This window comes from Cygnus atratus, chromosome 4, assembly GCF_013377495.2.
Source record: "Cygnus atratus isolate AKBS03 ecotype Queensland, Australia chromosome 4, CAtr_DNAZoo_HiC_assembly, whole genome shotgun sequence".
In the NCBI taxonomy this organism is placed as follows: domain Eukaryota; kingdom Metazoa; phylum Chordata; class Aves; order Anseriformes; family Anatidae; genus Cygnus; species Cygnus atratus.
The window spans coordinates 25,755,198-25,782,034 of record NC_066365.1 but is presented as its reverse complement, the minus strand read 5'-3'; the positions used below and the strand labels follow the sequence as shown (position 1 = coordinate 25,782,034).

General features: G+C 37.8%; 1 protein-coding gene across 1 annotated transcript in view; it reads left to right on the top strand.

Annotated features, from left to right (window-relative positions):
• The window catches only part of GALNTL6 (polypeptide N-acetylgalactosaminyltransferase like 6), a 455,937-nt gene that overhangs the window by 6,511 nt on the left and 422,589 nt on the right, over positions 1–26,837 (top strand). The gene's annotated exons all lie outside the window — the stretch shown is intronic.

Here is a 26,837-nt window from a genome sequence, read left to right as displayed (position 1 = left end):
ACTGGTTTTTAAGGTCAAACTCTGTTGTGATTCATTGCTTTCACACTGGTTTTAATATTTGCCACATTTGGTGGAACATCACAGGGTGATGGGCTAGACTGTGTAATTTTCCTCAAAATATGTCTTTGACAGAGAAATCCTATTCCTCTTTACGAAAAACCTTTTGGAAGTGACCTGTGTGAGGAGGTCTGCTCAAGAGGTAAAGCTTGTGTCATGGGAGAAGGAAAGGAAGAAACTGTATTGAAGTAACTTAACAGGATATCATGCTTCTCTTTCAACTTCTTTACGTTCATTTCCATAATTTCATGTCTTCATATAGGAGAAGACATGCCTCTAAATCAGTGCAAACACCTGGTAATTCCAGCCAGCTATTTAATCACCAAACTAATAGCGATATATTAACAGCACCGTAGGAATTTTAATGGTGAGGTGTATGTAAAACTGATGTAGGAAATGCACAGGATACAGCTGCTGCTCTTCTGGATGTTTGTCCCTTGCTGGGTCAGAGCTGCCATGTTCCTGTTCCAGGCGGTGTTTCACAGAGACGATGCTGTCTTATGCTGCCGCTGTAAGCTCTCTTGCCAGATCTTATTGAAGGAGTTTCCTGTCCCCTCTTTCTTCTAGTCAGACCCTATTTAGTGAAGATCTCTGCCCTTGCTTTAGGAAGCAGTCACTGGCAGAAATATGAGTTTAGCAGGTATATGGATTTAACAGACAACTACAGCATCCTGTTCCCCCCTCACCTCCAGCTGTTGGTTACCATCCAGCACCTGAAACTTTCAGCCAAGTCCCTGGTGACAGGACATAACAGCATTTGACAGATGCTTCATCGGATCATCTGAAACCACCTCCACAACAGCTTAAGCTTATCTGCCAGACTCTTCCCTGATGTAGCTGAAGAATATTTGCATGTTGTCTTCAGAGCCATGTGAGCAGCAAAGCATGTGGAGAGTGGCAATGTCTGAAGCTGCAGTGAGTGCGCGGTGCCCTACAACTTCTGTCAGGTCTGTGCCAGCTCAGAGAGACCATATCCAGGGCAGTTTCCTATGCTTAGCCAGCTGAATTTACGGTGCAAATTGGACATAGTAGGCCAGAAAATCTGTCCCATGCAATGTAAATGATTCATCAATCACTGATAAACCATTGGTTCTTAGCTTAAAATACAGTGGGGATTTAGCAGTTTGCTTGTGTGCTATACAGCAGTTTATGACAGGATGTGATGCTGCTAAGAGATTTAGCTAGGCAGAGTAATTATCTGAACTAGGATTGGTCAGGACACCCATGTTAATACAGGGTGCTTTGGAAATTGAATTGCTCAATGAAGTGTGTAAGTGTAGATTTATCAGACTAACTTAAGGTGCTCATTTGCTTAAAGAAGCGTAATTGTTCATACTTGTACTTAAAATAGAAGTGGAGTAACAGATGGGTTTGTTTAGAAATTTTTAACCTGTTTATTTAGTATTCCTCTCTGACAATAGTGTTTTATAAATTAAGTGCTAGGAGCATGTAAAGAAATGTTTAGGACAAGAAAGAACAGAATCACAGGAAGGCCGAGGTTGGAAGGGACCTCTGAAGATCATCTAGTCCAAAAACTTTGGACTCTGAAGATCACCCAGTCCAACACTTTATAGCCAGACTGTGCAAGTTCTGTTTATGGATGAAGATGGGGAAATGCAAGGGCTCCCTGTCTGTCAGTTCAGAGCCAGTGCCTGGGATATATAGGTCCTGCACATGCAGCCATGCAATGCTAGCAGCTTCTGCAGTGTGAGATAAGTGTTTTGTCCCCTATGTTTTTGCCTCACTGTGATTAAAATCTCCCAGTTTTGCATTAGGTAACAATTGTCTGTTACAGGCAGTTTGTCATTCTGTTCTGCCATCCAGTCCCTGGGCAGAAAGTTGTTCGTGTAACGTCATGTTTGGCTAATGCCGCTGTAGGTTTATGGGTTTGTATCAGAGAAGGCAAGGCCGGGTAAGTACACATGTGCTTGGGAGGTCTGAGGTATTCCCTCCTAAAAGAGCTAGCTCCAGTAGGCACTGGCAACAGAAATCTGTCTTCTGCACAGATTAACCCTTGGCAAAATTTTGCCAATCCATAGCAAAGCTCTCCGAGATGCAGTAGTAGTTAGTCAGAGCTAGGTTACTTTAGAAGAGACTGCTAATTGTGCCTAAGTTTGTGCTGAAATAATATCCTTCAGTGGTTCACCAACTCTGAATCATCTGTCCTGCACTGAATATAATCCATGGCTTAATGGAGTTGTTCACTTATTTAATATTTCTGTATTGCGGTTTAACCCAGCAGGCAGCGCACAGCCACTTGTTCCCCTCCCCTTCTCCTCCCCCAGTGAAATGGGGGAAAAGAGTCAGAAAAGAAAGGGGAAAGCTCGTGGGCTGAGATAAAGACAGTTTAATAGGACAGAAAAGGAAGGGATGATGATGATAATAATGATAATAAAAAGAATGTACAAAGTAAGTTATCCACAATGCAATTGCTCACCAGCCTGTGAGAAGTGACCCCAGCTCCCACCCCAGCCAACTCCCCTAGTTTTATTGCTGAGCGTGCCGCCAGGTGGTGTGGGACATCCCTTTGGGCAGCCTGGTCCAGCTGTCCTGGTTGGGTCCCCTCCAGCTCCTGGGGCACCCCCGGCCCCTCGCTGGCAAGGCAGCACAAGTAGAAAAGTCCTTGGCTCTGTGTGAGCACTGCTTTGCAGCAACTAAAACATTCGTGTGTAATCAGCATTATTCTCATCCTAAATCCAAAACACAGCACCATACCAGCTACTGGGAAGAAAATTAACTTTATTCCAGCTGAAACCAGGATATGTATGAGAGGCAAAAAAGCTCCTGTGGCCCTTTTATGGGGAAAGACTTCTTATTTTCAGCATAGCAGTACACCTCTGCCTCTTGCCTCTTTTTGTCCTTGTTTGTTTTTTGGCAGGGGAGGAGGGGGGTCGTGGAGGATGGCAGAGAACACATTAGAACACGTTTCAGTTTCTTTAATATTTTTCGTATCTCATTTGATTGCTGGGTAAATTATTTTATTGGATTGCCTGAATCTTGGAAATTTTCAGATTGTTTTTTCTACAGAATGGTAGTTTCACATTAGCATGGGAAATGCATGAAAAAGACACATTAATGCCATCTTACAAGAAAAATATTGCTGTGTTTCAGGCTCTGATAAATGACTACATTTTAAGTTGCCATTGATATGGATACAAAAGGAATGACAGGCCTGAATGGATGTTGTTTTTCCAGAATGGCTCAATATAAACTGAAGTGACAGTCAAATCGCTGATCAAATTTTGCAATGATAACACCAGTGTAAAAATGTAAATCTAGAACTTTTATGACATTAAGTAATGAATTTTCCACTAAAATTACAAAATGATTAGACTCACAGCATAAATGGACATTGAAAAGTACTTTAGATGGCTCTAAAAATTACTAGAGAACTCAGATGAAATGCAAAAGCTTCACAGCAAAATATTCCTGCAGCATTTTTAACCCACGTTTCACATCAGATTAAATCTTTTTTAGCATAAGGGCATCCTTGACATGATCACCAATGATAGTGAAGTGGTGGGAATTTCTCTAAGTACATAGATACTCCTCCTAACAATGTCAAATTTATTTTGATTGATATTACTTCTTGATCAATAGCAAGTTAGGCACCAGTCTGAGAGAAAGGTGGTTTTACCATATTTTCCTGAAGTAATCCATGTAAGAGATACAAGCCCAAGTACAGCCAGAACATATGTATTAGTTTATGCTTAGCTAACGTGGACATAAAACTGTATTCACCTCTACCAACTAACTGCCTGTACTAAATGAATTTAGAAACACAATTGAAAGCTGGAGTCTTGAGTACTACAAACAGCTATGCCATGCATGCAGGAAGGGCTGCAGAGGAGGGTGTGGAACTGCTCCTTGAGGGAAAGCAGAGAAGCTGCAGAAGGTTGGGAAACAAATGTGACTGGAAATATGGTCTATGACCGTATATGATCTTTCCCAATCTTCCCCATCTCCTCACTTCATGAGGAGAGGAGACACCAAGAGCTGCAAAAGATGCCAAGGCATTGTTTAAACCATTCATATATAAAGGGTACAGAGGAAGTGCTTTACAAAGAGCTGCTATTAACATGAAACTTGCTCTTTATAAAGTTGAGGTGGTTTCTCAGCAAATTATTGCTCAGGAATACCAGGTGTTGCAGTGCATATTCTGACCCCACACAGAGCAAAAGTGCTGTCAGAAAAGACAAAGGTGTATTTATTGGAACAACTGCAGTATGAACAAGTGAGACAGAAGTTTTTCTTCAAGTGCTCAAGATGCACAACAGATGTCTTCTTCAGAAACAACAAAGAAAAATTGCACTTTATAATGGGTGAGGGGAAGTGAAGATGGCATCATGCTAAGCGGAAACCTGCTACTGCATCTGGGATAGATGCACATGACAAATGAACACAGGAGATCAAGCCCAGGACACGTGTGCTTGCTGCCTGTGCACATTGTAACCCCTTCCGGCTGCGGAGGTCTTGAAAGACTAAACCAAATGGTTTTAGTAACGTTTGTTCTGTGATTTATGAGAGTAAAATACTACTGAATCAAGTGAGTTGAGATTCTTCTGAGTGCATTTTAAAGAAATTGTAAGTAGAATAGATTCTTCAGAAATGCTTTTCATGTGTGGAATCTGAGTGGTGTTTTTTTTTTTTTTCTTTTATATATGTGTATGTTTGTAAATACATGCCTCTGTTTACAGGCAAGAGGATGTGGGACCATCTTTGCTCCTTACAAGGGGAGGGAGTTTATTTTTCTTAGCGTAGCATGCCCTAACAATCTTAGAGGTGTGCAAATATGTGAGACAGTATAAGTTTAGGATATAAATTCAGTACAGCCTAAAGTGTCTTTGGCGTTTTCCTTTTTTTTTTTTTTTCCTAAATAAATGTGAATGTTTGGCTTGTTTTTGTCTCCTGTCCCTCTTTATGCACAGATTGTATGTGGGCTGGCTTTATGTACAGTTTTTGCACAGTGACTACTTTTGATGATCTACTGAACTTTTTTTTTCCCCTCCCTACTTTCAAGTCTTGTAATACATAGGCAATAGATATGTTGGCTCATATCATTTATGCTTTTGATTATTTCCAGTCTGCCTTCTAGTCCCTTCTGCTCTATAAATGCTGGGTTCTCCTATACGTTTGTGTAGGAGACTGTAATGAGTTTGTTCAAAAAATACTTGCCCAAAGCTGCTGTCTTTGTAACACTGCTAACCTGCCTTTCTCCCGATGTGATCCAAAAAAAAAATAAAAAATTAAATGACTGACCTATTCCATTCAGTAACCTTCTTCATATTACAGATTAACCTCCAATTTACTGATCTGGTTGTTAGAGAGACCAGCTTTTAATGATAATGGAGAATGAAAAGCTGCCAGAGTGTTAGGATGGAAGTGACAGGGAGGAAACTTGAAAGGAAAATGTACAACCAGAAGAAGAATAAGGGAACTATATTCCATCAAATGTATTTCTGGTGTATTTCTGGTCACGCTGCTAGCGTGTTTCCTATGCCTTTTATTTCACGTTTCTCTAACCTGCATCTCTGGCATATATTGTTATTATGATTTTTTAAAATGCTAACTGCAACCTTGTTTCTCTATTTTAATTTATTATAGTGTATTAGTAAAGCTGCTTTGGAATACCCTGGATTAATGATGCATTTAAACTGTTTTAAAATGACCCCAGGCTAGGTCAATTATTGAAGTAGTGCCAGTGAGGAATATTTTATTTTGATTGCAGTAAGCTCTTAGTTTTATGTTAACTGCATCGTACAAACATGACCTGTGGGCTTTTAATGTTTTAGTGAATTGAAACTGTGAATAAAGCAGGCTTCATAATTTTATACATCAAACCAAAGCTCCTTCTTAAGGTGAGACTCTATAATCTTATTTTCTTCTGTTGTACATGTAGTCACCTTTTTGTACTAGTGCTCTGAGAAAGCAGACTTGTCTTTTTGATATAAAGGGAAGACATACTGAGGTGCAGGTGCTTCTTGTGGTGTGTTAGGTATCAATGCATTGTCCCCTTCTGTATCCCCTCAGCTCAACAAACTTGCGCTGCTATAGCTGGGCTCAGAGCAAACAGCCTCTTATCCTTTGCGTCCTGAAGGTTGGAAAGACTAAGTAGCTCAGGATGTTTTGGTGTGGAAATTGTAATTTGGTGATGCTCTTTGAGCATCCAAAACCAAGCGGAGAGTCTTAGTTGGGCTGCCTGACTTGGCTTCTCAACACTTTGTGGTGTTTTCAGCATCAGTGGCTGGAGATAGGCTTTGGATGTCAGAGAAATAGCAGTGCATGCAGGGAGGAGGGAGGATGTGTCATTTCTCCCAGTGACACAAACAGCACTGATGCCGGGTTACCTGCTTATACAGGGCTTGGGGCAACCTCCCTTGAACGTGTTTGCTGTGGCCAGGCAGAGAACGTGGTCTTAAGCAGTGTTTAAATGCCAAATGATGTAGTCATTGAGGTGGTCTCTTAGGTATAGTGGACTGAAAAGCGTACGAAGGAAGTGTGATTCACTCCAAGTTTTGGTATGTTTGTGGGAAATTACTGCTGTTTGTGTTGCAGTTTAGGAGAATTTCGTAAAGCATATTATTTTCCAAAACTTTGTTTGAAAAAGCATTGCTTTTTTTTTTTTTTTTTCTTTTAAAGGTCACATCTTTTAGTTATTGCACAGGTGACTTTGTATTTCTTTCACTTTTTGGAGTGGAAAGCGTTACTTGCTGTGCTCTGCTTTAGAATTGAGCTAGAATGAGGGTTTACTGCATTTTTTTTTTTTTTTGAGAAACACAGATGCTTTTTTTTTTTTCCTCTTCATATCCCAAATATGTATCAGTATTTCAATTTAGCAGGCTTTTCTGTGCAATGCAGTGCTGGAGTTTCTCCACCAAATCTAACATCATGGGCAGTTTATGCAAAAAAACCACCACCAATAAAAAAACACCCTTACGATAACAAAAGAAAAGCCAACAGCAACAATAAAACCCCAACCGTTAGTAATGCAGTCTCATCTCAGTAAAATTGACATTGCTCACTCTTCAGAGACATTGGACTTTACATATTGGACAGTGGTTTAGATGGCTGAATAACTCATTAGGTTTCACTTGTAACATTAGGCTGCAGTTGTAGGTTTTTGTTAAATTTGTCTTTCACAGGAGCAGTTGAAAATTGACTCCAGTCATAGACTACTACTTGAAAGTAGACCTGTAATGAAGTTGTGGAAATTTCCTTAGTATAAAGAGGACATGCACCTCCCTAGAACAATCTTTTCTACTGATTTAGAGGTCTCTTGACTGTGAAAGAGGGATAAAAACAGTGTTTGAAATTAAGAATTCTACCTTGTGTAGGGGAACAGTAACTTGGCAGTGGCTGAGATGTTCAAGAGATCAGCAGACATCTTGAACATCAAGCCACTTAAGAGGAGAGAATATGTAAAACTAAGCCTGAAAGATTCATTCCAGACGCTTTAGAAGTATCATTGGGAAGGTAAATAACTATTTTATGTTTTGGGGTTGCTATTAGTCTGAGGAAATTTCAAAGTGCTTGGAAACAGAGGTGATCTATGCCTAGGAAACAGATGCATAAAAAATAAGATGATTCATTGTAATGGACAGATCTTATATATGGAAGAGAGAAAATGAAAAACAAAAGGTATGTGTGTGTGGAGGAATATGGGGTAGGATACAAACAGAATATTACTGCTCTAACTACAGATCTCTCTGCATAATGCTGTCTTTCTTCATCTAGCCCTCTGAAATAAGATGTGGATAAATATGAAATAAGGCGTATGGGGAACTAAATAATCCTAGTTCTACATACACAGCAATAACTTTTTGAGATAGTAATTGCTACTCAGGAAGGAGCTCTTGATGCTTGTGTTCGTTTTATGAAAATGTTAGCTTTCATTTCGAGGAGGATAACATTGTTATTACTACTGTGTAAATTCATTTTGCACTCTGAAATACTGTATGCAATTCTGGTGCAATCGTAATCATCACAGATGGAGTGGAAAAGATGCCTATCAAGGGTGACTAAATTATGTAAAGACTTCATTGTTGAGTGACTGATAAGAAGAGAGGACAGAAGAAATATGGTAGAGGTATCTTAGAAGAGAGTAACATGGAGAAGATATGCAGGGAACACTTAATTCATTCTCTTCAATAGAAATAATAACATCAAATTAAATATTGTACTAGCATTCAAAACAAATGGCAGTCACAGGTCTTTGAAGAGCAGGTTATTAAGCTGTGGAGCTTTTTGAACCAAGGATTGTAGATATTAAAATTTTGCATGGTTGCAAGAAATAATTGAATACATTCATGGCAGAAAAATGCATTAGGGCTAGAGATGCCATCTCTGGCTTGTGAAGTCTTTAAACCAGTTGCTGGAGGAGGATTGTGGGGAAGTGAAATTGTTTGTTTGCCATGTATTTATATCTTTCCTTAGGATGTGCTGTTGGTCACTGTCAGAAACAGATAGTTGGCTCAATGGACCTTTTTGTATTACTTTTTATAAAGGACATTCGTATACTAATAATGTTTAAGCTAAAATAATCCATGGTAGCTGCTGATGGCAAATCGAGTTGTGGAACATGAGGGGATTTTGAGTGAGTTACTGGATGCTGGAGAATTTTCTGGTAAGCCAGGGAGAAAACTGTCAGATTCAGTATTGATGCTTTACAATGAATCTGAGGTGTGGCGCGCCAAGGAAGTGTTTACCTTAGACTAAGTGTAACCATGACAGTGCACGTTTTCCTATTATTGATACATGTCTTGGTGCATTAGTTAGTATTTGAGGGAGACCAAAAACATAATTTCAAGATGCAAAGTTTTAATCAGTACTTAAATGGGCACCGATCCCCTCTCTCCGTTCTCAACTGGGTGGGAACAATAGGTTCCCAGAGTCTTCTGCATGCTTAGTTTGCTTTTAGTTTGTATGAAACTTTTTTCCTTTCTCTATCTCCTTAGTAATGTTTAATTTTTCCTGCCCAGAACAAAAACAGGGACATGTTGAATATGGTAGGGTGTAATAAGGAACATGCTAAACTTGGGACTATGTTATTGTGTCAGTAGATGTGGAACAGCTGGGAGGTTGTTTTTTTTTCTGTGGGTTTTTTTTTCATTATTTTGTTTTCTAATACTGAAGGGGAGTACTTGCCTACATTGCCCATATTGCCTATCAAGGTGAGATTACAGTCTGAAAATGTTTAAGTTGCTCTATGGGATATCTGCAGAATTGTACATTCATTCCTCTATAACTTAGACTCTTGAGTACCTGTAGATATGAATATGTTTTGCTTTTTCCACGTGGCTCACGTTTTCCTCGTGTTGAGCTCTGTTTGATATCAAGACTGTGTTTTGGATTTCAATAAGAATAAAATCTACCACAGGAATGTGTAGTTTAAATGGCTAAGAAAAAAGAAAAAAAACCACGCTTTTCTTTCCCTCTCCTCAGTAGAGGTTGCTTACAGGAAGCCTTGTACATTAGGATTCTGTAGGCTGTGCTAGTCAGGGATTTGCTAGGTGCTTACCAGAATGCCACATAAGAGTTTGCTGACAGTAACAGATGAACATAAAAGGTCTTTTATTTTATTTTTTTATTTTATTTTTTAGTAAATAGCGTAATGTGAAGTTGCTAATGAAAAGTAGTATGTCTAAGATGGGAAAGGTGTTTTCAAAGAACTCTCCTGGAATCTAGGTTTGAATGCTTATTCACTAAAACCTGCGCTGCACTTTTATAGAAGATGTAAAATTGTTCTATTCATCTCTTTCCTAGATATGTGCATGCTAATAGTCTTAGCTTTTGTATACAAGTTGCAGTATGATACTGTCAATTGTACTTATGACCATGTGTTAGTACTTGAATTATACAATTACACAAGTGCTTTCAGAGTCTTTCTTAGGAAAAGAATGAAAACGGGATTTAAAAAAAAAAGTCTTCATTGCCATCCATCCTCATTACTGAGTAAAGCTCCTGTTGCCTTCAATGGGAACTGAGTTTTGTAATCAGTGCTGTCAGTCACCATCTGGACTGACTCTCTTTCATATCTGAATCCTACCATAGAGTCCTTCCTTTCTGGGATACCATCTGCCAGGCAGTTTCTTTTGACTTGTTTCCAGCATCAACCTTTGTACCTTCTTTCATGTCCTCTTATGTGCTCCAAGCAACCTCTCAAATCTTCATTCTCCCTGCTGTTTTCAAAACACGTTTTGAAAACTGGTGTACTCAATGAAGTACCCTAGCAATAATAGCTATTACCAAACCCTGGGCAACATCACAGTCATCTGAAGAAAATCTGTCAGGAGGCCAAGGCTTGGAAGGCATTGACCCCAACCCCTTTTCTCATCCGTACAAGTGATATTTCAAAGTAGTAGCTGAGGGAGAAGTTTGAACCACTGGTGACTTTGTGTCTTTTCTGTGGATAAAAGAAATGAGTGAGTATGGCAGTTAACCTAAAAATAGGTTACAAAAGTATTAGTTCATGTAGGTTTAAAAATACAATCAGGTAGAATTAATCTAATGGAGTATAACAGTTATAAAAGCCTGTTTATAAAGACCTTTTTACTTAGTAGAGCCGTGTTTATGAAGACTTTAAAAAAAAAAAAGGCAGTTTTTGCCTGCATACAGTTTTCACTCTGACATAGTTAAAGCTAAACTCCAACAATTCATACAGCATTTCATAAGCCAATATAAGAAGTGTGAACCCCGAAGATTCCAGTTTTAAAGAGAAGGAAGACATAATATATTAGAAATAATACATAGCTTTGGAAAAAAAATAGTTTGTCACAGTAAATCCAAAATAAGCATAAAAAGGAGGTATCTTAATGAAATCAAGATCAGTAGCTAGCATATGACTTACTTCATGAGTTGTAAACAATTCAGACATGATAGTCACCAAATCACACATGGAGGAAATTCCTACATCACTTAGAAGAAAGTCTCCTATTTAGTTGTTTCAATGATGTGCTTTTTCCAAACAAAAATTGAATGAATTCATGTTGGTTCATGAATTTGATTTGAACTCTAAAGAAGGAAGAGTTCCAAAGAGATAGGAAAAAACACACACGATAATTCTGTTAGAAATAGGCTTTTCTAGTGTGTGTATATGCATGTACATAAAACCACCTCCCTCTTATTGTGACTAGATAGCCTACAGGTAGAAACAAACCCATTACTGTGTTTGTTCCCAAAGGCAAGCATAATCTAGTATCAAAAGCCTCGTTTATTTCAAAGGTAAGAAAATGTGGCAACCGGCGATTCTGGAAAAAAAAAAATTGAAATAGAGATTTTTATGGAATCAAGGCTTCCTATCACCTTACTGTGCAATGTTTGCTCATAGTTACTTTGCATAAAAATTCATAGTAGAAGACTGTGTTGGAAAATCTTTACAGAATGATTAAGAAATGACACGCGATATCTGTAAATCCTTTAGTTTGTTTAAATGTATTGAAATTGGAACAAGTAATATTCTTTCTAAGAAGCTAAGTCAGTGTAAGAAATGTGCCTTTCCAAAAAATATTGAACGCATATTTAACTGCTGGGCAGTGGTGTGAATGACCAAGTACTGGCCTGTACAAAGGGGACAAAGGCTCTCTTCATAGTTCTCTGTGTGCCGTGCCTAGCTTATCACTTAATTTCTCTGTGATTAGCTTCCATTATTTGTAAGATGGGGCTAGGAAAACTTCCCCTGTAAAGCAATTTTCAGTTGCAGATGGAAAGAGTGATATGTAAGAACCATGAGATTATTAATTACTCTGTGACTTCTGTTACTGCTCAGCTCTTAAAGAGGTTTCTTGAAGGTGCTTCGCTTTTTGGTAGGTGCTGTTGGGAGCTAGTTACCCGTGTGTCTTTTCTCTTAGGGTAGGATGGTTGTGCTTATTTTACACCTCCAACTGTACGGTGTTATTTTTGTACTGTTTCCTCCTTGAGAGGAGAATGAAGAAATTTGCCAAAAATGTTAGAGGTTTTTCCTCACAGGTTAGTGACACTTAAAAATAAGTATTTTTCAGTTGTACATTAAATCTTCCCAAGCAAGCAATCTGAATTATTTCTGTCATGGAAAACCTGTCCATTTCCCTCTTCCTTCTAAGCAGCCAAATAAACATGAAAATAAAGTATAAGTTGAACTTTGCAATCATATTTCATGTGGTGTCTTTCTGCAGAGTGGTAATGGGTGGGAGCAGGGAAGAGGAATCTAGCTGAAATATACAGCTTTTTTTTTTTTTTTTGATTTTCTTTGTCTGCCTTGAATGAACTGAATCAGAAATATTCCACTCTTGCTGAAATGGAGGAATGACCACTATTCCGTCATAACCCACCCGCCTCCCTGTCCCCAGTTGCATTCCATAGAAAAGTGCCAGTTTTCACTCCCAGTGGCTATTGAGTTTATCATGTGATGACCTACGTAGAGAGATCTATTCACTTACATGATTTTTGTTTTCTCATATAGTGAATACAGTTAAGATGCTGCTTAAGTTAAGCAGTGCCTGGGAGTTGTTCATATGCACCAGAATAAATTGTCACCACTACAGACTTAGTTGGATGTCTCTGCCTTGGATGATCTCTTCAAGTGTATTTTGTCAGTATGAGGTGTGTGTGTGTTGTTACGTGTGTAGGGGCACAATTCCATCAATTTTATCACTTTTTTTTAGACTGGGCCCTGGGCTGTTGCCAGCATTGAATCAGTCTTGGTTCTGGGTGGAAAAAAAAATCAAGCACCTTTTAGGATTTGGTAATCAATTTGAGATGCAGTCAATAGAGAATTGTTGTAAAAAGACAAGACATTTAATAATGAGGGATATTATTTACAGTGAAGTAATTTTGCAATTTGCAATTAGAAAAGATGTTCTAGTAGGTCTGTTGTACTTCCGTTTCTGACCTAAGTCCTCTGATAGTGCCTGATATGACTGAGTTTTTTCAGATAGTTTAGCAATGCACCTGTGTCTCAAAATTCCTCTGAATTCATGGTTTCCCAAGTAAAGTTCACCTCTTTATAAAAAAAAAAAAAAAAGTCAGATTAAAAGTCTGGTTTTGTTTTTAGACATGGGCTACTTCTTGTTTTAAAAATGGTAACTATTTGCCTTCTTCATTTTGTTTAGAAGGAGTAATCACAGTTGGATAAATTTGTTTGATCAGCCCCTCTCCAGCCCTGACTAGTAGGTGTGGCATTTTTAACATGTCTGCAGGGAAAATTATTTCTTCCAGGTCTGTGTCAGTTATTGGCTGGCTTCTGTCCTATGGCCTGAAGACTTGCATCCCATATACTTCGCAGCCAAATTTGTATAGTACTTCATTTTTAGCTGACTTCATATTTTGTTCATTACTGACTCCCGCCTTGGGAATATTATGATTCCTTATTGTTCTGCACTTCGACGAAATCAGTCAAGAGGCCATCATTCTAACAGAAAGCTGTGACCAATTGCTTTAAAAATAAATGATTCTTGCACTGACACAAGAGAGAAAAAAGGTTCATTAAAACTCATGTTGGAGAACTCTCATCATTCTTTTTCCATTGCATTTGACATTGCCTGAGAGACTGTTATATATTATGTTTATTTTTAGAGACTATTGTTCTTTTTAAACCTGCTCTGCAACTTGAGGAAAGCAATAATGCTTTCAAGCAGAACTTAAATTTACAGAAGCAAGTTGTTGCCTTTCTGTTATAATAAGGGACTGTCTCATGAAAAATCTCTTAAAAATAAGTTTGACTTTGTCAGGAAAAAAAAATCATCATTAGCTGCTTTAGGGCACACAGATTGAAAACCTGTCCACCTTGTATTAAGAATGTAATAACCTTTGTAAGTGAGACCCTCAGCACTTCATGTTCATTCTAATAATTTCTTTTGAAGTGCCGAAGAAACAAACTAGTTTCATTTAGTTTGCTTTTCTCCCCGAGACCAACCTACTCAGCTACTCAGTGTCCTGATCATGTACAGAGCTCATACAAAACTAATGTGTTCTGTAATCATAGGTTTGGAAAGGTAAAATATCCTTTCAAGGCTAAGTGGTTAGAATAACTGAATTAGCAAGTATGTTTCGATGCCTTTTTTTAATGAAAGTAATGGAGACCAATAAGAAAGTGACGGATGATTCTGTCTTTGACGTAGATCAAAGCTAAAACACAACTAGTTTAAATTAGACCATATTTAAATACATGGGAAGAAAGTAGACGGCTTAACCAGGCAAATCATAAAAGAATATGAATTTCTTATATTTGGAAATCGGTAAGCAGATTTAGGAAAAGCCACTTTTTTTTTTAACCCCCTTGTTCTCTTTGTCCTCATCTGTTTCAGTTGCTAGTTACTTTGAAAGGTGAAAATATTAGTTCTTTAAAAAGTACACTAGTTTTTGCAGGGGTCTTCCTCCTCCTGTTGGGTATCTTGTGGGGTTATCTCATGCAGTTGACATTAAAGAGACTACAGGATCAAATGCGGTTTAGTTCTGCTGTAGATTGTGCCTGTCTTTGGTATCTTTTCCACACTACACATCTTGTTTGCAGAAACTGAATAGCATTTGATTCTGGTAGTTGCACTTCTATGACCATTTGTTGGCACTGGTTAGGTTTCAAGTATTTGATGTTTGCCGTGGATTTTTTCTCAGGTATAGCTGGTGGAGAAGGAAAAGCCAGTCTATACGGATATACATTAGGAGAAGCAGAGAAAAGATGAGGTGCAAAAGGTTGCAAAAGCCCTGTTTGTTCCTGCAGTGGCATAGTTTGAAGATGAATGAGTAAAACAGGATCCTAAATTCTGGTCTCATGTATATTGGGACTAAGCATCAGCACTCATGAATTTGGATTTATCCTACAACATCCCAACTTTCTCTGTCTTGATCAGATGTTCAGGTAGTATAGGTAGGGAAAGTGATCAAGTAATTAATATCTACCTCGTTGCTCCCTGAGTTCCTAGGGAAACCATCATGGTTTTCAGGGCTGTGATTTCAAACCACCTTTGCAACCCCCTTATTTCAGCTCTCAAGACTGACTTCTGGTCAGGTGACCCAGACTACATCATTCTATCCACTTGTAGAATATGCCACGCTGCTCTTCTTTCCCATTAATACCAGAGTATTGGGACTAGCTTTCGCCTGAACTGAGTGTTTGCGTGGAGGACTAGATTCGTGACTAAATAAAAATTCAGAAAGTAAAGCCGTCATTATATATTCTACATTGCTGAAGCAGCTAACATATTATAACAGCTGCCAAATTACCTGTAATCAGCATCCACACAATAGAAGGCACTCTGCATACTGATGAAGGTGTGATTAACACCTATTAACAACATGGAATTTATCAATGGAAAGATGACAGTGCACTATTCAGAAATAACTGTTGTCTGTGAAGTTTCCTGACTTTGGACATAGTAACTTTAGACTCTTGTCAGAAATTTGCTAACAATATTAAACTATGTTTTGAAAAACTGTGTTCTTAACTGCAAAGAAAAAGAAATAGTTTGCAAAATGATGCTTTAATCAAAAAAATAGTGGGTCTTTTCTCCTGGCTTCCCTCCTTCCCATTCTGACTGTATTAAATAATCAGGTTTTTTTAGGCATGTCATGTCTCTTATTTCCTTGAACTGTCAGTCTTGACTTCTTTTCTCTCTTTTTATCTTTTCTTATTTTATTTTGTATCTAAGCTCTATAAAACTTGCTGTAGTAACCTGTGATAAGATACACTAATTACTGTAATACCACCCCAGTTAATCCTCTTGGAATACTGTACAGATAGGCTTCTCTGTACTTAAGTTACTAGCAGAAGCATGTCACAAAAATGTGGTTTTATTTATGTTCCCCCACCCCCAAAGCACAACAGTTAACTAGGGACACAGAATAACTGAATCAAGTATTCAAATTATTTCTCAAGTTGCATTTCCAGTGTAGGACTTGTCATAGACTACATGATAGAAAAGTCATCCTTGTGACTTGCTCAAGAACAGGGCTAATGGGCCTGCCTGCAAGCAGCTGGAAAAAGATGCTAATCGAAGTGTTAATCCTTCACTGTATCCTTCTTAAGAAGCAACAGCGAGGGGAGATATGGACAGCTTTCACAGCCAATGACCCTGGAGCTGTCTTTTATCATTCTTTCTGTGAAGGAGATGCAGTGGTATTTTTTTCCTTAGCGTTTTTCTCTTGGACATAGTGATGGGAGAATGTGTAGACTCAGGTTCAGTTCCCTTTGCCTGAAGGCAGTTAGGGGTCAATTTTCATCTCTGGAGAAAGAAACTACTGATTTTCTTGCTTTTCTAAGACCGGAATACTCTCCTTGTTCTTTGCTGAAGCTATGCCTGAAAAGAATTCAACACTTGCTGGTTACTGTCCAGGGATATAATGTTATTTCTGTGTCTGTCTCCCAGGTGACTTAACTTTTGGATATGCTCAGTATCCCTAACTGAAGAAATCAGGGACACCCAGAAACTTCCACGGTGTTCTTGGGGGTTTAATGCAACTGGGTTGGCTGCTAAGCAGTCAAGAGGTAGGTGGATTTCTGAACTGAGTAAGCCTGCAGATGAGGTCAGCCCATTTAGCACAATTTCTGAAAATACTATCAAATGGTATCAAATCTTTAGCTTAGTTTGGCAACAACAACAAAATTAACTTCATTACGGTGTTCTGAAAGAGTACACTTCAACAGTCTGGTGTAAAACTGTTCCTGCCTTCCACTGACTTGTTGTGTCAGAGTTCCTGGTTCGTTCTCTTTTTGCAGTTCTTTTTTTTTTTTTTTCTTACCTAATCCATTAAGAAAAAAGGCTTGCCAAATATCCTCTTGGTTTAGAAAAGGAATAAATTTAATAATTATGTTATTTGAAGATCAGTCAGTCACCGTGGTAGTCTAGTGTATTCTGCCAGCAGAGTAGGATCATTGGCCAGTTTTAGGGGTGTTGTTTATATCTACGTAATCCCCACTGGTGCTAACAGAGGCACAAAGCTATAGCTAAGGAGAATAACTTGAGCCAGACCATATAAAGAGAAGTCATATGCGGAGATCTCTAATGGCAATACTTTTTCTAATCATTAAAGATTATATAAAATTTAAACAGTTGTGGGGGTTTTGGTTGATTTAAGGACAAGGCAGTTGAGATGGAAAATCTGCAATGCTGTGCATTTTTTGCTGGTGACATGGCAACTGGCAGAACTTGCATGCTGTTCTGGTAAGTCTTATTGGGGATAATTAACTTGGGGCTTGGGGGTTTTTTAGTGTATACATCTGTCACTAACATTGAAGCTTGGGAATTGGAAATATGTGGCTAATTAGGTTAGAAATATCTGAAAATGTTTACATGGGACAGGGAAAAGCTGCTTTCTGTTATTTGTTAGACAAACTTGTATCAACGTAGGACTTCTACGTTTTTACAGATGGATATTAAATGTACAAAGAAATGATATTTTTTATTTTCATTAGGCACCTATTTTAAAGGAAAACAAGCTGAACTATTCGTATATCCACAGTCATTCTATGAAAATGAAAGATGATATTTGTTTGGACTAGAAACACTCTTTAAACCTTGGAGGTCTGTATTTTGTGTACACAGTCTCTTGAAAAGGAAAAGAACATGATGGTGTAGGGCTCTTGTGAGTATCTAGCACTATAAGTCAATGCTTTTCAATACTACTGGGAACTAACACTAGTTTTCCAGGATAAAATACTGTCTGAATTCTGCAGAATTTACTGCCTGTGGTTTGTGTGGGTTTGCTTCCCTTGGAGCTGGTGCCAGGTCCTGTCACTTGACCCCATGGAGACGTGCAGAGCCATCAGTGAGGACAGATGAGTGATGGGGGGAGGATGAATGAGCCAAGTCCTTTAGGCTCTGGGGTATGAGTGGTCCTGTGTGTGCTGTCACAGCTGGCGAGTTTCACCACTCCTGACTGAGTTCGAGGGAATCACGGCAAACCTAGGCCTGTAACAGACAAAAGTGCTGTATAAAATTCTGAAATGTTACTTGCAGTTTTGCACAGTGGTTCAAAGAATCATTAGAAAAGGTTTCACATAGGTGAAGTATCAAGACATCAAGAATCATCAGCAAACAGAAGAACAGTGCTCTTAGGCATCTCTAGTTGTTCTGGGGAAAAAAATAATTTTATCTTCTTACTAATATACTTACCGTGATGTCTATTATATATTTATTTATGAAGAGAGGAAAATTTGCAAAAATACTGAATGGATTCTTGCTAAGAGCACAGACCTGTACAGCCAAGCCTAGGTGGTCATGCAATTAGTTTTTGCATAATGAAAAAGGAAGTTTAAGCAAAGGTGTAACAAGCATGTAGAAAAAATTATGAGAGGGCAGTGAAAGCAATGAGCTGCAATGGATTCAAAAGTAATTCAATGAAGTTCTGAAGAGAATATAGCAAATGGGTACAAAAAACCAAGAGATTCAGATAAAAAATTAGAGATTCTTAGAACTATTTTTTTTCAAACTGCTATGCTAAAAATCTATTAAAAATAGTTATATATTTTTTTAAAAATAAGTGTTCAGAAATGGTTGCATGGAAGGAAACTTTCAGCAGGTTATGCAGGTGCGATGTCAGTGTTTTCTGACTGCTTCCACAGAAGTGTCTAGCTGGCAAACCATCTACAAAGAATGATGGCCATGGACTTTAAAACAGCTGCTCTCAGCAGAATTCTCCTGGGTAATCTCCCATTCTGCTTCTGTATGTGCAGTATTGCAAATATGTGAATGCTCTGGAGTTCCCATCAGCCTGCTCATCTGTCAGGGGAATATTCCTGTGATTCACCAAGCAAATAAGAACAATGAAGTTGTGTTTATTCATCCCTTATTTACTTTCCCTCTACTCACTAAAACATAGAGGATCTACCATTTTTTACATACACAGGATTAGTCTTGGTGGATGAATTTTCCACTGAAAATAGATATATAAGAATTTACCATGATTCCTCACAAGCAATAAAGAAATAAGAGAAAATCCAGAATCATAGCAAACATCCAGCAACATTTGGTTATGTGATTAAAATTTTATGAAGAAGATAATTGAAAAATATTTCTAGGTGATTAGATTTTCAAGATAGAAAGTAAGAAAGCTAACTCAAATACAGTCATAGTCACTGAAATCTGTGTTCATAATATTCTAAAGGCTTCTATTTGTTCTGCTGCATTTCAAAGCATGTTTGATTCTTAATTTTTTTTTGTAAAGACAGGAAAAACAAACACTGATTTTGTAAATAATTCATTTGCAATACACAGGTTGATCCAAGAAGTATGGTCAATTCTAAAGCATGTGGTTATTGCATTCCTAAGAAGTTTGGAAGTATGGTGGCAAGGTGCAAAAACCCTTGCCATTAAAGTTCTGCATGTTTCATGATCATTTTTAGATGAAGAAAAGAGTGGGCAAGGCTAATTCATGGTAAGGGTGACCACCTGCAGAGTTGCCATTGCTCTTGATTGTATCTAAGGCTGTCCGATCCCTTAGAAGAAAATTAGTCTTTAGAAAGTGTGCTGTGCTTTAATTGCTGTTCTTAAATCATTAACCTACAATGTGAACATTTTATGGAACGGAATAGTGTGATTTGTGTCTTCTACGCAATTATTTTGGTAGTTACAGTACTTGAAGGAAAAACTTCAAGCTGTCATAATTTCTACAGGTATATATACTGAAATGTAATAAAGTTTCAGATTAGCATGAAAAAACAATGCTTCATCAAAGTTGCTGTTTACTATTTTCTGGTCAGCAGCTGAATAACATGCAATAAAGCAATACAGTTATTTAGAAAATAATGTAAAACAATGAAATATGACATTCATCCAGCAAATGGAGGGAAGTGTATTGGAGAAAGGGTGATTGATTCAGTTTTTTTTCCCTGTACTGTTTCCAAGTTCTGTTTTCAAGGTGATTTTCCATTACTGAAAGATTGAAGGTTTACCTATTTTTCAAGGACTAAAGGACTCACTGATTTTTTTTTGATTTTATGTTTTGTTTTGTTTCAGTTTTGTTTTAATTTGCCTTTTAAACATAGGGGACCGATTTTCCCTTTTGTTGTTTAGGTTTTGTTTTAGTTTGGTTTTTAAACCTTGCATTGTCATCTTTGTGCTTTTAAAGTGGGAACAAAATGCTATCAAAACAGAACAGCAGTGCTTCGCATCTGCTTTGCACCTGTTTCAGAAGGTATAACTCTTAACACACAATCCAAGCCATGCTTTTGCTCTTCATTCTTGAGTAAATTTGTTTTTTATGGAAAAAACAGTTTTAAATATTTTTCAATTTGTTTGATGCTATTGACGTTTGTCAGATATCTTTACTTTTTAAGACAGGCATTTTACTTTTGCTCACATGAAAGTTCATATACTTTTAAATAAAATGCAGTTCAAATTGAGCATAGCTTATCTCATGTTTGCTTTTGTAACAAAATAAAGATGACATGGAAGCACACATAATCTTAACTCATGCTCCATCTTTATGCCACAAGCTGTAATATATGGACAGATTTTCTGGTTACACGGTGTGCTAACAAAACCAGAGCTGTTAAAGGTAAATGGTTCTTTCACCATTGTGAGATTGTAACTAATGTATAGACAGAGCACCCAGCAATTTTATCAAAGATGGCAAGTCTAGTTTGGGTTCAGCTTGCAATAGTGTTTATTGTCAATTTTATTTATTTTTTTATCATCTCATAAGGGTAACATGAGAGAATTATAATCATACTCTATTTTTGTAGCATCTGACTACCCAGAAGCCTAACCCTGAAATGTTACTCAGCGTTACCTTTTAGAAGACAGCAGCTGGTATTTTCTTCTCTCCTACAGGCTATGACAGTCACTGCCAGATTGGGGTATTGTGCCTCTTGCTTTCAGACCAATCTGGTTAATTCATGAATTTTCAGCTCTGGTGTCTGTCACCTCTTCGTGGCTGTAATCTGTCTACGCCTATCTGTACAGAAGTAAGATGTTATTCAGGTATTAAAATGGAAAGGAAACAAAATAGCAAGTTGGATTAAGTGGAAACTGCAAATTAATGTAAATGAAAAAAAAGAAAGAAATCTCTCGGTGGAGAAGAGCAGAAGGGAAATAAAGTTATTGCAAGAGCACAGAAGGGAGGTGACTGGTATAAGCAGGCATGATTCAAATGGTAAATTTTAACTTTTATCCCAAACAAACAAAAACAAATAGCAAAAAAACAAAGCAAATATGGTGTGGGAAGGAATGCCATCTCCGTTTACAGCCAGATACATGACATATTTTTTTTTTATTAAAGAAAAAAATAATAATAAAAAAATCCCATACATAGACCTTTTTCACATAGAGCTAGACCAAAATATAATAATCCAATGACATGCCACAGTGGGAGAAATAGCAGTCAGCGTTACAGCTACTTGACTTTTACTCCTTTGATGTTACTCTGAGAAATTTGTGTCAATTCCTATTGAAAATGAGACCTCAGTGAGCTTTGTACAAATACTGAACGATATGCACAGGTTTCCATACAATCAGTTTAAAGGACTTTTTTAAGATGAACTTGTGACTTCTATGAAAGAATGGTCAAAGGGAGTATAATTTTTCAGAAGTACCAAGGACATCTAGATCCATAAACTCTGCTGAAAGTTATTTCCAACACAACTGTTCAGGGCCATTTTGTTTCACATTTCCTCAGAGTATAGAATAATAATAATAATAATAATAAAGTGATTAAAAAAGGGTTTCTGCTCCTTTCACTCTAGTCCCAATTTCTGAACTCAATTTCTGTTTGCTCAGCTTGGTTCACTATCACTAAAGCTTCATGAAACACGAAAAACATTTGGGAAAGGTCTCAATAGGGCAATTTGAAATTAACCTAGGCCGAGTACAGTTTGCTTATCATATATTGTAGATTAGGGGGATTTTGCTGATTCTGTTTGTGAAGTTGAAGAATTCTTGTTGCATGTATAGTTCTGAGTTGGCGTATACTTTGGAAAGTAGCTAGAGTTAATATAACACGATAATTAACTGATTAAAATTAATTATCAATTTATATTATTGATACTTTTTTTCAGTGCTTTAGAATTCAATACGTCATTTTTTTCCTCTCCTGCCCATGTTGTAGTATGTTCTACTTGCCTCAAAATAAAAATTAAAAAATATCATTTAATGTTGCGTGCATGTTGGGAGAAGGGAAAAAGACATTTCTAAAAAAGATGTTCAGAGAACTTCACAGTCACTTCTAAGAAAAAAAAAAAAAACCTCCAGTACCAGTTGGTTTAATTTTCATTGATGATCTGTTGAGATCATGAGAAAAGTGTAGGATTCATAGGATCTGCAGAGATGGATCCCAGCATCATTTCACCAGTCCCTTTTGTTCTTTTTGTGTCTCTGCTTTAACAAAGTGACTCACCAGTGCTGAATCCTAAATTTAATAGTCTGTGCTTCTGGTGTTTAGATTGGAATAAATTAATCTGGTTGGTATCTGACAACTCTTGTAATCAACTGAGATTTTTGGGAATGTCTTTTTTTTTCTTAACATGGTTAAACGTTGTACTCCAAAAGAGAAACAATTGGAGGCGTTATACAGTTAACATAATTTTAGCTTAGTTAATGAGTGAAAACTGTGCTGTTCAGAAGGTGTGGAGACCTTTGTGCTGTCTCCAGGACAGGGCTGTGGCTGATGTAGCTGGGCTGATGGTGCCAGCTGCAGCCCTCTGCTAGGAACACAGCTCATGCCTGGGGAGGCTTTCCTTGGGCAGACTGAGTTTCTCCTGGTGAATAACAGAAGCCAAATCCAACCTCAGCGCCGCTTTGTCAGCCTACAGTAGAGGGTTTGATAGCACTGTGATGCTCATTTTGAGGGTGTGGGAAAGGAGATGGGATTATATATTTATGCGGACTATTTCCTGCGCTGTCCTAGTGGAAGTAGCTGTGGTGACGATGTTTTGGTGTGAGCCTAAGTCAGCCGTGTAGCTGCAGGCTGTACCCAAGTTAGAGCATTTTACGACCAGAAAGCCAGCTGGCGGAAAGACTGCTTCGGGGAGAAATTCCTGCCTGAATAATTTACTGATGGCTATCGGCCAGTGCCTGCAGAAACACAGAGGGAGTGCGAGTCTTAGACCCTTCCCGTGACACTGCAGCAACTGTTCGGGAGTGCTGTGTGAAAGGGTAGGAATCCACAGCATGCCACCAGCCCTGTAAAACGGGTGGAAAGCAGGATCTGAGCCTGATGCTGTCTGTGAAGCTGCTTGGGCTATGTGCAATGGCATACTAGAAAAAGGAGGCATTAGAGGTTACACACACACACAGAGGCCAACTAAGGGCATTCAAATCAGGTATGAAATACCAAAAGCAACTTGAATAATCAGTTGTGGATTGCCCTTCTGCAGGTGCTTGGCAATACATAAAGCCCGTTTCAAATAAAACAAACTCTCTATAATGCAAGAGCTTGAGTCAGTCCATAAGTGCACTTCTGATGAAAGGTAGTAATTATTTGTATAGAAGTATTTCATTAAATGAACAGTGTATTGAGTGGGTTAAATTTGCAGTGGTTCTTGACACTTTTTACAGGTTTCACCTATTTTAAGTATGACAGCACTGAATGCATTTAGCATAACTATCGACATGCTGTCACTGCACACATACATATTAAACAGAACCTTTTTCCCTGAAAATACTCGGATTGTGGATTAAGTCTTTAACTCTGCTGTATTGCTTGGAATCATCCTGGTGCTACGAAGTAATATTTACATCATCTTTACCGGACCCTCGAGACCTTCTTTGCTCTGATTCTATATCACTGTTCGAGAGCTCATCACTGGTGTGGCTCTCACCTGCTGGAGAGAGGGAATTTGATCACTGACAATAGGGTAATGCACTTGAGTTTGAAGATGCAAATGCAGTTAGGGTAGAATAACGAGTCAGTTCCTCCACTGTGTAAATGGTGATGGCACCATTGACTTTGACAGACCTGTGCTATTATACCTCAAGTGAGAATTTGACTCAAAGCTTGACTAATGAACTCATTTAACTCCCGTGACTCAGAAATATGACATTTTTCTTACCCTTGCATAAAGGGTGAGGCGTATTTAAACAGATTTAATTAACCTGTCTAAATTTGATCATCTGACTAATAGATGTTCTTGTTCATTTAGGAATGAAGCAGAATCATTGTGTTTTCTAATTAAGAACTAAACTTAAGGCTGTGTGCCTGTTTGAAATATGTAGTATTTGGACTGGAAGGGGAGATGTTGATAGAAAAAGAAACCCAGCTGAACTCTTACTGGAAAATAATCTTTCCAGTAATGAAATATAAATGTTGCTGGTCTACTCCAAGGTAACAACATATTAGAGACTATGCTTTTATTTCATGTATTTTGCAGTGGCCTTGTGTTGAGGGTTCGCATACCTGGTGTTTTACTTCTCTCTAATTTACTTCTCATTCACTTTTGTTCTTTCTCCTGGTTCTCCCTGTGAGAGCTGAAGCTGTGGGAAGGCTGAGCTTAAGGTTATTTCTTTCGAGAGAGCTCTGATTCATTCCGCCTCCAGCTTAAATAAAGCATTTACAATATAATTTTTTTTTCTTTTTTCCTCCCCTGTTCTCCCCAGTCCTATATGCCTGTCAGCTCAGGGCCTCCTTGTCTTTTTTACTGAATTTACCACCTGCTTCTGTGCCCTTGTTATGTACTTTACCAGTTTTAATGCTTCTATGGCATTTCCCTGAATCACGGGCAAGTTCTTTCTTATCTGCTCCTCTTGGGCAGTTTTGTTTTCCCTTCGACTCCATCTGAATTACTGTTGTCTCTCTATTCCTCACGGCCCGCCCCAAAACTATCATTTCCTTCTCTGTGAACTGTGAGCTGAAGTGACGTTGCAAATGCTGTCTCTGTCTCACTCCTAGTTGATCTTGGGTAATTTCTTTGTTTCTTGTTCCCCCTGTGTGCTCTGACCTTTTTTTCCAGCTACTCTTCTTCCAACTGTACACCCTCTTCTCTCCAGAATGCTTTCTAGGAGTGGTATTTAGGGCAGCACAAAGCAGGCACACAAGCAAATCTTGATGATACCTTTCCGTTATCAGTTGACCATGACCATGCAATTAATAGACTTGTAACTGAGTTAAGGTATATATATCAATTAGGTAAATAGAGGTCTCTAGGATGAGAAGACTCATTTATGAAGCCAGTTCAGAACTTTAAACCTTACTAAGCTAGGCAATCACTAAAACACCTCCTGCTTATAGTTTTTTGTGTGTTTTTTTTCCCACATTATTCATCCTTGTCATTGTGTATTCAAAGCAGTCAGTCCTTAAATACTTCATTCTGCATAAGTTGCAAGTATGCAATACCATAGAGCTGATGCAGTAGGAGATGACAAATGCTGGTAGCACAAACGCTGTTAGTATGAGCCAAGACAGCTTGAGGTTTTCCCACCTTCCCATTCTCATTGGCTTTTCACAGCAGGTCTGGAATAATTTTTCTTTTCTCACTCTAAATCCTAACAACATGCTTGTCAACGGAATTCAGATATAGTTTATTTTTGGATCCTCATGACCTGACTCTGCTCTTGGCAGCATGGGTAGAAAGACTCCCTTTCACTTTGGTGTCAGTCAGGTCCTGACAGAGCTCGTCCATCCTTAGGATATTGAATCCAGCTCAGCCTGGACACATGTAACAGACTTTGCTCTTTTAATAGTAGATCACATGAATCAGTGAACCCAAAAATGCAGAAAGAAGGTCTTAAAATTGTGTCAAGAAATGCAAATCTCAGATCGTGCGGCACTCATTGAAGGACAGCTGCAGAGACACAGGCTGTGCCATTCAAGGAGACCAGTACTAGCATTCTCTCTGATAACAGCTGCTAACTCTGGAAAATTAAATTTCATGAAAATTTCAAATTTGTGAGATTCAACATCATAAGAATTAAAAAAAGTTGAACGACTACTGTGTTACTCATGTCAGAAGGATTTTAATTGTGGCTAGGAACAAAAAACAAAGAACGTGCTGTAACTGATCTTTTGTTACTGTAACATGTTGTAGCTTGTAATTTCAAGGTAATGGAGCCATGACAATTTACACTGGCTGAGAAATCCCTTAGTTTTTAAAAGTACATCAACACAATCAGGTTCTGTAAACATAGCATTTCAGCAGCCAGCAATAAGAATAGCAATAAGTAAGCAGATTCTTCTCTGCTAGTCACAGTTCAACACAAGTGAAACATTTGGTGGGGTTTCTGGATATGATTAACACTTTAGAGTAAAAAACAAAACAACAACAACAACAAAAAACACCGCATTTAGGCACTTTAGGCATCAAAATCAACTATTTGGCTATATTTCTTCACATATATGCACAAACGTATTAAGTGCACGTATTTTTATATATAAAATTAGTTCATAAATTTAGAAAATATAAATATAATTTAAATTCAGCTGCATTAGTGTAACTGCAATATTTTATCCAAATTCCATGCTTTTCATTTTGCAAAAGTAAAATTGACAATAATATCTCTATATAATATCTATATATATATACACAGATGTATACATTTATAAGTAGTTTTATAATATGGAAAGCCATGCTCTACTATAAAATTGGTATTAAAAGATTCAAGTTGTGTATAGAATCTACCTATAGTATATTATGATTATACTGTAGGATTTTTGCTGGCCTCACAGAATTATTGCAGGGAATGGAAGGGTTTTCTCTATTTCAGTAATATACAAATCAGATAACTGATTTCTAATATGTTGAAATATTGTTCTAGTTTTCCATTTTTTTTTTCCTTTAGTTAGATGACAGAAGCTCCGTGTGTTAATATCATCTGTGCATTTCAATAACAAGTATTTGTAAAATTGCTAATGTGGATGTACATGCTAATAGTACATGCAGA